We start from the raw sequence: 10,725 nt of genomic DNA on the forward strand, positions 1-10,725 counted from the left end.
CTAAGAAGAAGTGAAGATGTGAATCATGGAAAGATAAACTTAATCATGGGGAACAAGAAGGTTTCATCTTTTACCAAGATTGGAGTTTATACTTTGCTGCTAGATAGTGGTATAAAGTTAGATTTGAATAAATGTGTTTACACGTCTGAAATGGTGAGGAATATTATTTCTTTTCATGGTTTGTACAAGCAAGGGTTTACCATTTCTTTTGATAATGAAATTGGTAGTATTAATGCTTTCTTTAATAATGTTCTTTATTTTAAAGCATTACCTTGTGATGGTGTGTATCAAACTATGTCGGTTGTAGATAACCTAGGAAATAATGTGTTATGTATTGATTCTTCTACTAGCTTGGATAAAGCATCATTGTGGCATTGTCGTCTTGGACATGTAAACAAGAAACGCATAGGCCAACTCCAAAAGGATGGAGTCTTAGTGTCATTTGACCTAAAGTCAGATGATAGTTGTGAATCTTGTTTGCTTGGGAAAATGAGAAAATCACCCTTGACTGGTTCTTGTGAAAAGGGTGAGGGTTTGTTGGACCTGATACATATTGATGTATGTGAACCTTTCAAAACCGCCACAAGGGATGCTAATCGCTATTATCTGACTTTTACTGATGATTATAGTAGATATGGTTATGTCTACTTACTCAAGCATAAGTCAGAAACTTTTGAAAAGTTTAAAGAGTTTAAACAGGAAGTAGAAAATCAATTGGGCAGGAACGTTAAGATGCTTCAATCTGATCGAGGTGGTGAGTATCTTAGCACTGAGTTCCTTGACTGTCTTAATGAGTGTGGGATTGTCTCATAATTGACACCTCCCAGGACACCACAGCTGAATGGTGTGACTGAGAGGCGTAATCGGACCTTGTTGGACATGGTTCGCTCCATGATGAATCGAGCTTCGCTGCCAATCTCTTTCTGGGGGTATGCCTTAGAGACTGCCGCCCATATCCTTAATCTAGTCCCCACAAAGAAGGTTACCAAAACACCTCATGAGATGTGGACTGGGAAAGTTCCCAACTTGGACCACATCAAGATTGGGGGGTTGCGAGGCTTTTGTAAGATGCGAGACTCACGATAAGCTCGAACCTCAAAGTGAGAGGTGTATTTTCATCGGCTACCCACAGAAATCCTTTGGTTACCTCTTCTACAGACCCAGTGAGAATGTGGTCTTTGTAGCAAGGAGATGGGTCTTTCGTGAAAGAGTGTTCATGAGCCAACGAAAGAGTGGGAGGCAAATTGATCTTGAAGAACTTCAAGAATCAAGTGGTGAAGGAACCTCAAATCCTAGCAATCAACCTGAGGAGGAAACTCCTGTTGATCCGACTGACGAGTCTATACCTCTAAGGCATTCCACGAGAGTTAGGAATGCACCTGAGCATTACTATGGTTTCCATATTACTGCGGAAGGTGATACACTTATCAGTGATAGTACACTGGTAAATCTAGATGAACCTAACAGCTACACGGAAGCTATGGCAGGCCCTAAGGCTGCTAAATGGAAAGAGGCTATGGACAGCGAGATACAGTCCATGTATGAAAATCAAGTTTGAAACCTGGTTGACAATGTACCAGGTCATAAGACAGTTGGGTGCAAATAGATCTTCAAAAAGAAGACCGACATGGATGGTAATGTACACACTTATAAGGTGCGACTGGTTGCAAAGGGCTTTTCTCAAACTCCGGGAGTTGATTATGATGAGACCTTTTCACCAGTAGCAAAGATTAAGTCTATTAGGGTTATGTTGGCCATTGCTGCATTTCATGACTATGAAATATGGCAAATGGATGTCAAAACTGCTTTCCTTAATGGGAAGTTGGCTAAGGATGTTTACATGATTCGGCCAGAGGGTTTTGTCAATACAGAGCCCCCGAATAGAGTGTGTAAGCTTTAGAAATCTATCTATGGATTGAAACAAGCACCTCACAGATGGAATCTTTGTTTCGATGAGAAAGAAAGAGTTTTGTTTTTCAAGAAGCGAAGATGAGTCTTGTATTTATGTCATAGCTAGTGGGAGTATAGTTAGCTTCTTGGTGCTGTATGTGGATGACATACTGCTCATAGGAAACGACATCCTAACTTTGTAGGAAGTGAAGTCCTGGCTTGGGAAGTGTTTTGCTATGAAGGACCTTGGAGAGGCTGCCTATATCCTAGGGATAAGGATACTAAGAGACAGGAGTAAAAGGCTAATTGGACTTAGTTAGAGTACCTACTTGGATAAGGTGTTGAAAAGGTTCAACATGCAAAATTCCAAGAAAGGAGAGTTACCGATCCAAAGTAATGCCAAACTAAGCATGGCTCAGAGACCGAGTATAGAGGCTGAGATAGCTGAGATGAGTGGATTTCCATATGCTTCCACTGTTGGATCGATCATGTATGCTATGTCTTGTACCCGCCCTGATGTGGCCTTTGCTTTGAGCACGGTCAGCAGATATCAGGGGAACCCTGACAAGGCTCACTGGACTGCAGTAAAGAATGTACTCAAGTACCTACGAAGGACTAAGGATTGGATTCTTACCCTTGGTGGGAGTGATGACTTGAGAGTAGTAAGGTATAGTGATGCTAGTTTCCAGACTGATAGGGATAACTTCTGCTCTCATTCGGGCTGGGTCTTTACCCTAAATGGAGGGGCAATCACTTGGAAGAGTTCCAAGCAGGAGACGGTAGATGATTCGACTTGTGAATCAGAGTACATAGCAGCGATTGAAGCGGCAAAGGAGGCGATATGGCTGAAGAACTGCATCGGAGACCTTGGAGTTGTACCAGCTATTAAGGAGCCTATGGAGATTTTCTATGACAACAATAGTGCGGTTGCCTTAGCCAAGGAACCGAGAGATCATGGCAGATCCAGGCACATTGAAAGAAAATATCACTTCATAAGACACAAGATAGAAGAAGGACTCCTCGTGGCAAATAGGGTATCATCAGAAGAGAATCCTGCAGATCCCCTTACGAAAGGACTGACGAGGGTTAGGCACTTACAGCATGCGAGGCGCATAGGGCTGAAGGATGATATTAGTTTTACAGATTAGATAGCTATTTCTGAAACTTGTAAAATGTAATCGATATTTTATGATGAATAAAAGGTGTATTTATTTATGAGTAAGGTGTTACTGTTTTTTGTCAATTATTTACTATTGTTTCAGCTTTGCATGTTTTGACTTCCAGAATAAATTACCTTATTCAAACTTCCACAGTCGGTCATACGTCGGAAGTAGGTATGAATTAAGACTGTCATGAATTGGGCTTGTAGATGACTAAAGGTGTTTATGTAGTGACATAAGAACATGGTTTGGCATGCGGAATTAAAGATTGCACAATGAACATGGTGATTTGGGTGTTCAAGAGAGGCTAATACACCACATGCAAGTGGGTTTTACAAAAGTCAACACATTACAAAGTCAATCATGAATAACTATGTACCCCAACATTCTCCCCCTCAAAGTTAGGAATGGATGACCCACTTCGAATCTTCCAAAATCAAGCAACTACGCGATCCGAGCCTCAAGGGTGACACATGTCGAAACGAACTTCAATCTTCAATTCTTCCATGATTCTTCAATTTGGGTTCTTGGATGTGAGACCATACGAACCGAGCATCAACGAATGATCACAAGCTTCTCAACCTCCAAATTGATCACCCAAAAGTTGAGCATAAAAAACACACCCCGAAAATCTTCAATAAAACCAAACCCATTTCAAAACGAAATCACTTCCAAATCTCCAATCGCATCATTTCGTGTACATCAAAAATTCAACGTCACTTCGGTCTTCAAATCTGTGTAATATGAAAAATTTAAGTTCGAATTTCCATATAAATTTCTCCACCTTTTTATAATCGAAATTTGATTATAAAACCTTCAAGGAAAGAGAACGTGCTTTATTCGGAATTTTCGTGTCAAAACTCCCCCTTAACATGTGGCATAAACTTAGTGCTTCAATCCGGAAAATCCAAAAAATCTTCAATTTTTATCTTCGTTCACGGACCGCCTTTGACAAAATTTCTCAAAAAAGGGTAGAAATTGTCAATTTCAAAATTCTGCAGTGACCCGGTGCGCCCAAAACAGCAAAATATGCAAAACTCTCCCCCTTTTCCAAAGTTGGGTAGAAAGTGTCAATTTGCATAAACTGCAGGGGCCTGAAATGCATTTTCTTCAAATTCTCAGCAAAAACAGTCCTTTTTCGAAAATAGATATGAACCACCAAATGTTTGAAACCTCAGAGACTATTTTCGATAATTCTGCCCTGCTCCAAACATACAAAGAGTTTTAAAAACTATCAATCTTTCGTATGGTCAGGGGTAGTTTTTGAAAATTCTGTTTTTTCTTTACAAAACTAACAAAGTTTTGTCCTGTTCAAACGAAGCCTTGAAAAATATGTTAAACTATCAAAATTTCAGGGGCCATTTTCGTAACTTTTGTCAAATCCTTCCCCAATTTTGTTTTAACGAAATCAAGGCAAACGAAAGGTACGAAAGTTTTTCCTTTCTCTCTCCCCTTCGTATGATACGAAGCTGCATCTCCACCGTTCGTACGAAATTTCAGCAACATTTGAACGAAACTTTTGAGCACAATATTAATGAAAATTTTGAGCATCATTCAAAGGGCATTTGAAGCCTCTAAATCTCGTCTGAATCATTATTTACCCACTGAATCAACTCTTCCCAGTTCATCAATTTTGTTTCTTTCTTCACTTCGTTCATTGACCACATACCCTTCGTTCATTCACTCTTCCCTTTTATTCATCAATCCAAAACACCATCATTTAACTGTTCGACATCACGGCCAAATATCAACTCCCAGTAACCTTACGATCAAATTGATCAACCCAAAATCGAAATTCCAAAATTGTCATCAAAAATTTCGTTATCGTCAAACCCAAACATCTCGATTCCAAATCTTTGGCAATTACCACCAAAACCATCGATATACAGAGATCCTTCTTGCTTCTTCATTCATCGAACAACTGATTTACGCTTTTGATTTCGAAAATTATCATTAATTCAAAATCAAACTTACAACAATCTCAATCGAACAACTAACCCTTCGTTCTTCATTCAGTAACCCACAAACCATCAATTAACTGTTCGTCATCAAATACCGTAAAGGTCTTCATCACAAGAACATAAATCCAACTGATTTTCGAAATTGATCCTCCAATCAATCATGATTTCGACATCTATAGCTTGTTCTCAACTAAAACAACAACAACTTCAGCCTTCAATTCATTGATTCATCAATTGCATATCGAGTTTGACTTTTCTTTTCTGAGTTTGACTTTTGGAAATCGGAAGTCAATAAACACGATATTGATATTTCTAGTGATAAAATCCAGATCAAAACACGATTATCCAACTGTTCATCACATGTTCTTCACAAAAATTTGACAATTCTTGATTAATTTCATCATGATCAAAAAGTCAAGTTCCAATACCTAAGTCTAAAATCGATTTCATCATACACCAATCATATGAAATCGATTCATATTTGCAGATTAGCATTATACACCGATCGGAAAGAAACAATGAGAAAACGAGATTAAGAACATAAGAACAACTGAGATTAATAATCAAGTGTGTATCACTATGTGAAAAATTGTACGACGATTAGGATAGTTTATCAAACACCGATTTTCGTTTAACTGAATTTTAGAAGTTATTGGGCTCACCGTTTTAAAACATCAGATCAAACACTTTTGGGCACAAGATACGTGAATAGTAACAGTGAAATTTGCATCAAATGGGCTCTTGGACTTCGAACAGTATCCAAGTTTAATGTTTGGGCTCAATGAACGTTATCGGAAATTTGATTTTGTTTTTGGTTGGACTTGATCAAAAAAAATTATAGGATCAACAATGAGGTTTTTCAACAAAAATTTGATCCAACGAGTTAAACGATCACAAATCAAAAAACACAATGCACGAATTCAATGAAATTGAGAGAGATCATAGAGAGAGACTCACCAAAAATGCTTCAATTGTGACAAATATTGTCAAACCGAGAATCGTTCTTCAAAAATCACGTTGATCTTGAAGACCCACTCTGATACAAATTGTAGTGACATAAGAACATGGTTTGGCATGCGGAATTAAAGATTGCACAATCAACATGGTGATTTGGGTGTTCAAGAGATGTATTGAAAATGTATGGTGTTACAAAAAGAGACATAGATCTACATCTGCATAAATAACACACACTCACACACTCAACTTTTACACCTCTCAAGCACACCTCTACAAGTGGTATGAACCCACCTTATATAGAGGTGTTTACATGTCTCTCTCTCTCACTCTCTATCTCATGAGTCATAAGGCTAATACACCACATGCAAGTGGCTTTTACAAAAGTCAACACATTACAAAGTCAAACATGAATAACTTTGCACCCCAACAGTTTACCCATAGCAATGGTTGCTACAACATTCATGAGTGCTCATAAGTTCTGAGTATTGGAATAAACCCAAGCTCACTGGCATCACTTCATGGAATTTATCTCGAGTGATTGTGAGACGGTAATATTATATAAGTCTTCAAACTTAGAGATGTGACTTGTTGCCTATGAGTTGGTTATACATTGATTGTACGTAAACACATTGGTTATACATTGATTGTACGTAAACTCAACCGGAGTTCTACAGATGCGAGCATTATGCCCCTTCATGTTGCATCTATTACAATGCAGCTCTCGGCAAACTCCATGATGATGGTAGTTGCACTTGGCTGCAGTGTGGGAGATTTCCTAAGTATGGCTTGGTTGGTGCTAGAATAACAGGGCTGATGGGGGTATTGACTGCCCCAGTTCGTTGCCCTCTGCTAAGTTCTTGAGTTGAACAACTCCCTTCCTTGTTTTCGGACTTTCGTTTAAGGATATTAGGCTTAAGGTTCGAGGTGTTCTTACAGGTAGGTGCTTGTGGCTGTACTTGGCCATCACCACAATCGGGGTTACCGATAGCATTACTACTAACATTTGCATTGTTAGCATTCAGATGTGCCATGACAGCTGCTACAGCTGCCGTAACCGTAGCTTGAAACGTAGCCGCATCTATATGAAGGATTGGTGTTTTGCTGGTGGGTTGGTTACATTTTTTTGGAGGCATGATTCTGTTTTGTGATAAGAAAATGAGCTCGTGAGCGACTATCGTGTCTCTAGATGTATTCTAACCATTTGTATCTATGTATTAATCTTTCGTTTTGTTATATTGTTCTTAATGATTCGACCTGCATCCCTATGATGCAGTCCTGGTGAGGAACAGGAATAAGTTTCTAGAATGGTTATGAACCGAGTATTATCCAAACTAAGTTACCTTCGTTTGGTGGATATCGTTTCCCAATTTTCAAAAATAATTCATAACAGTGTCTACATAAAATAGACTTATGAATTCGAGAAGTAATCACTATCAATTAAGATTCCGTGACCTCATTTATTGTTATTAGCTGTGACAGGAAAAGAGGATAAGCTCCAAACCTAATGTAATTAATGAAATCACTAACTCACTAGGTTGAACCGATCTACTAGTTGTTACTTAAATGAAAAGGTGCTCAAACACTTCTCATGAATCACACGTGATTTTCTTTTATTCTCTGTTCTATTCTGGGTGGTAATGATTCGTTCTCTCCTGGTATCTATAGGGTGTTCTTCTCTTCTGTATGTATATTGAATTCCCGGGCTATCTCACTTCCGATTCTGACACTGGTCCCCATTACTTCGTAATGAAGACTTTGAATCTCGGAAGTTCATTCAAATCTCTCATTGGTGTCCTTAATAGGGTAAGGGTACTAAATGATTTCTATAGTTTGTTTACTTCTCCTATGTTTCTTTCTTGGGAATGTCCTAATGAAATTCTGTTGGATCCTCCTTGACTCTTCTATTGATTATGGGAGTAACTATGTTTACCTAACGAGTTTATACGAGAATGGGAATGTCTAAAGAATCTATGAGCAAATTTGAATTTTTACGAAGGTGATCCTTCCTGGTCCTTTTATAATCACATGGTGTGTACCGATTATATATAATCCAGATCAAATAGACCTTTAAATAAATAATCCTACTCTAAAACCACATCCAAACAAGGAAAAGGAAGTAGAGTGAGAATCACATATTCTAAGTCCATAAAATCTTGGCTATATATAACCTTAACGTATCCACTTAGTAATTATAGACCTATCAAAAAAGATCTTTTTAACATTTCCCCAAAGGTATGTAACATACCTTCATGTTATTTTAGTCATGAGTTTGATTCTTGGACTTCTGGATATAAGAATTTGACAAGTTTTCAGTTTTCTTGTTATAGCATCCTAAAATACTCCCATAGTATTTTAGTCTTTGGTTCTAGAATTCTTCTGGAGCTAAGGTAAGTTTTAGAACAGTTGCAACACTACAATCACTACCCTAAACACATGTTGGTCATATCTCGGATGAATATAATTGATCAGACTATATTGATCCCAGATATCATTACATCATTGTCTAGGTTTAACTGCAATGTCCAACATCCAAATACTTTAGTTTTGTTCTTCTTGTGATACTCATTCTGCTATATATACTCTGCATGTACTTATACTTTTATAAAATATTATTATATTTTTAAATTATAACTCTTGGTCAGAGTATTTTTATCCCAATGGGTTTATAGTTGTATATCTTTTATGACTGATATACTAAGTTCACTATAAACACTGCTCTGATACCAATCTGTCACACCCCTAAACCAGAATGGCGGAAACATTCGGGGGTGGAGGACTTTAGGTAAGTATCACAACACATGCAATATAGTAATCAAAGTATAAACAACCATTGTATTAATAAGTATAAGTTTTACATAAGTGTTTAAACATTACATATTCAAACACTGAAGTAGGTACAGTAGAAGACAAGAGTCGCGGTACGGTACTATGTAGTCTTCTCAAAAGCTTCGGGAGTGTACCTGTCTATTGGATTCCTAAGAATACAAGTTATTTGGAAAGAGTAGATCAGCATTTAAGCTGGTGAGTTCATAAGTATTTTAGTTCTGTTAAGTATACCCTAAGTTCTTGGAATAAGTTCATTGGTTTCTCCAGGAAATCCTATATCTCCTGAAGTGATTAAGTGATAACCTCAATAGTTTTCCTCTGTAATTACCTAGTTTATATTGATTATACATAACATAATATCGACTTGACAGTCAACTAGGTGTATCTGCCCTAAGCCCACAACCAAACAAGGAACAGGAAGTAAGGCGGAAGTCACACATTTCACTGTCAATCGGACATTACTGATGTACAACTCTGATGTAGCAACTAAGGAATTATAGAATTAACCACTAAAGGTCTTTTATGTTATACTAGTTTACCGAGATTGAGTGACTAAGTTCCATTTGATAAGTGGTTTAATCCCATAAACCATTTCCTTTGTATAAGTGGTTTAATCCCATAAACCGTTTCATTTGTAAAAGTGGTTTAATCCCATAAACCGTTTCATTTGTAAAAGTGGTCTTAGTTATATCTGTTCTATCGTAAAAACCTTAGTATTAATCCTGGAGAGTATTGTATTATCCATAATACTGCCTTATGGTTTTAAATGTTCAAAACCAGAAGTACAATACTTTGTTTCATGATACGTAGCTCTTAATGTAAGTAAAAGCTACTGAAGGTATATTTGGTCAAGATGTAATTAACTTTTCTTACTGTTATAAGAGAAGTATATTAATTTGTAATTCACTCATTGTTTTATCCATGTGAGTCCTATCAACCATACTAATATGAAGGAAATGCTTGCAACGACGTTCTTCAGGCGTCGGAATGGAATGATATTTGACACTCTAGGCCTGCCGGCCAAACTGTAGCGAATAGTAGAGGTGCGGGATTGTCAGTCCTATATAGATCTATACACAAATTCACGCTCTCCCTACAAGAGATTCTGGCTAATAGTGCAGGACTTAAAAGGTCATACTTAAATAAGTACACCGTGAAGGGTCTCACAAATTTATTGTTTCAACGAGATTTACGATGTATTATTACCCCCTGATTGCTAACCCTGGTACTCTGTATCGTACCTTTGTTAATGCAAACCCAGTATGATGTATTATTACCCTGTGATTGCTAACCCTGGTACTCTGTGTCATAACTTTGTTAATGCAAACTCGGTAAGATGTATTATTACCACGTGTTTGCTAAACCTGGTACTCTGTATAGTACCTTTGTTAATGCAAACCCGATATGATGTATCTTTACTTCTTTAATATGTTGTTCATATATTAAAAGTATTATACATATCTTGGTATAGGTGAATGAATTCTGGTAATTTCCTTGGAAAGTATACAGTCGTGAATCATACTTGTATCTTTAGTTTTGAATCATAAATAATACCTATTATAATTTATATGTTATATCTGATTAGCATGGTTTCTCATGGATGAACACCTTTGCTCTGCCTAATACAAAGGTGATGATACCAAAAGGAGTAACCATTTGTACTCATATATGTATTATATATATATATATATATATATATATATATATATATATATATATATATATATATATATATATATATATATATATAATTAAGAAGGAAACGACCTTCGGACAAATAATACAACCTTAATTCCACATCCAAACAAGAAAAGGAAATAAGATAACTCATTAGTCCTAAGCGCTTCAAATCTTATTTATATATTTATACATATATAAACATGATTTTGGCATTTATAAATTGAAATAGTTTATAATACATTTTTCAAAAA

This window comes from Lactuca serriola, chromosome 3 (assembly GCF_051521515.1).
Source record: "Lactuca serriola cultivar US96UC23 chromosome 3, Lser_US96UC23_V15, whole genome shotgun sequence".
In the NCBI taxonomy this organism is placed as follows: Eukaryota; Viridiplantae; Streptophyta; class Magnoliopsida; order Asterales; family Asteraceae; genus Lactuca; species Lactuca serriola.